Raw genomic sequence first — 2626 nt, 5'->3', positions numbered from 1 at the left:
CTGTTTGCTTTATCTTGGCCAGGTCGCAATTGTAAATGAGAACTTGTTCTCAACTTGCCTACCTGGTTAAATAAAGGTGAAATCATTTTTTTTTTTAAACACTGTGATTCGTTCATCTGGGCAATGTAATGAATGTCAAATGTGTTCAGGAGTAATTACTTGTGTTAACTTCCTGCCTGTCTGGGCAGGACTGTTTTCACCTCTGCAGAGCATGAGCCAGTTTAGATACCTGTGATGCAAAAACAGTGGACTAGATAGAGGGAGCAGAGCAGAGTGGAGCCTCAACCCAAAACAGACCCTCTGGAGGGAGATTGTGTTCATCAAACACAGCTGAGCTGTGTCCTCCTTGCTTTGGCTTCAGCAAGCCCAAATGGAACTATCTGGAACATACAGTGCAGTCCCACATTAGAGAGAGCAGGGATGTGGTAGGCATGTTATATCATGCTCAAATAGACTGCTTTGGAACAGTTATTTTATGTTAAATTAAATCAGATCTGCGTACGATCCACTCCTCTTCCTGTTCCTCTGTCCACTTTACATCCGCTAGCATCACTGAACAATGCTGTCAATTATTAGCGTCTCTCCACGCTGTATTAACAGCCATAAAAGGCCTCCACCACCAGCCTAGCCAAGGGCTACAGTCAACATGGCTGACACAGTCACTGCACTAAGGATGTAGCCCGCATGGTGTCTCATCCATATCCTTGTGTTGTCTTTTAACTTCCACATTCACAAATAGATGACTCTTCCGGTGACTGGAATGAAGCGTTTGAATTGAGCAAAACACAGTGGGTGCAATGGGTGCATGTCAAGGTCATTGACTATGACAACTGTCCCTCCCCCCTTGTGTCATGAGGACAATGTGTTGGGCTATTACACTGGGCTGACTTCCTTCCAGATCAGTCACAAACTATTATTTAGACGGCTGCAAATACTATAGAATCAGACTTTATAATACATAAGCTGTTAAGACATTGTACCATCAGATTGCGATATTGCAAGATATTTGCGGAGTTGAGCTTGCCTTCTTATTGCCCTCTTTTGTCTGGAAGGGGGGGGGGTTGAGGGCGGGGGTCATCTCTCTCCCCTCTTCTAAAATCCAATATTATGAATCACATGCAGCCCCTTTACTAAAACAGATTTTTTTTCTGATGTTTTTTCTTATCTCGTTCGCCGTATTTTCATAAAGTGTACCTCATTAAAACGGATGAATTCCCCCCTGTTGCATTATAGCGGGAACCCTATGTCTATATTCTGTAGACCACAGGGATTTAGACCACAGCTCGTGTGCGTGCTGGGGTGTACCGCTCGTCGACCAAATAAGGGGTTCACGTTTTAATAAATCAGCAAATTTGTCAACATTTCCACCATGCAGCCAGTTTATTTCATACATTTACCCTTATACTGAATGTCAGGGACTGAATAGTTGGTGGTTCAGGGAACATACTTTTACCTTTATACTGAATGTCAGGGACTGAATAGTTGGTGGTTCAGGGAACATACTTTTACCTTTATACTGAATGTCAGGGACTGAATAGTTGGTGGTTCAGGGAACATACTTTTACCTTTATACTGAATGTCAGGGACTGAATAGTTGGTGGTTCAGGGAACATACTTTTACCCTTATACTGAATGTCAGGGACTGAATAGTTGGTGGTTCAGGGAACATACTTTTACCCTTATACTGAATGTCAGGGACTGAATAGTTGGTGGTTCAGGGAACATACTTGTATCTTTATACTGAATGTCAGGGACTGAATAGTTGGTGGTTCAGGGAACATACTTTGACAGAAAGACACAGATGACTTTGATCACATAAAAAATAAACAATATAATGTGATATAAAAACCTCTGCATCTGATTATAGCATTTTCAGACAAAATACGTATATGATGCTAACATTTTAACTAATCCCTAGAGAACAGTGAATATAGATAATGTCAGGCATCCTCAAACATTGAAATAATTCAAACTGACAAACAAGTGTAAACATAATGATAATACAGCAATTGACATTGACATTAATGCTGTATAGTCCAACGCTTTATGATGATAATAATAATCTTACCCCTAGTAATATACCCCCTGACTATTAGAAACAGAATAGTGGTTATTGTGACATTTCAATGATGACCCAAGGGGACTTGAGTTTGTAATTGCAAGAGCAGCAAAATAGATAAGACACATGATGTTGTAAATAATCAGCTAGGTAGAATCCGTATGGTGGTACTTTCCTATCAAACTGAAGTCTTGCTAACTGAAATATACTGACAGGCTCTGCATTACTCCCGACACGTTATGATGGCTTACAACTGTTTCCTCAGCATGAGATATATTATATTACAACTAAAAACACGTATCATCCACTTCTTTCAATTATGACCAAAATGTTAAAATATACATAATGACACTTTCATGCAATAATTACAGTGTTTGAGGTTTTAAGTGCACTTACAGCGATCGTATTCAAAGATTGTTTCTACATGACTTTGGGCTAATGTTACACCTTATAAAAACAGCACTTAAACATTTGTTATTAAAAGCATCACAATTCCCCTATTAAACAAAACAAGTGTGATACCATGCTGTGGTAAGTGTTTCTTTTCTTGATGTGTATATTGATGTG

The sequence above is a fragment of the Salmo trutta genome, chromosome 12 (genome assembly GCF_901001165.1).
Source record: "Salmo trutta chromosome 12, fSalTru1.1, whole genome shotgun sequence".
Lineage (NCBI taxonomy): Eukaryota > Metazoa > Chordata > Actinopteri > Salmoniformes > Salmonidae > Salmo > Salmo trutta.
This window is presented reverse-complemented; position numbering follows the sequence as displayed.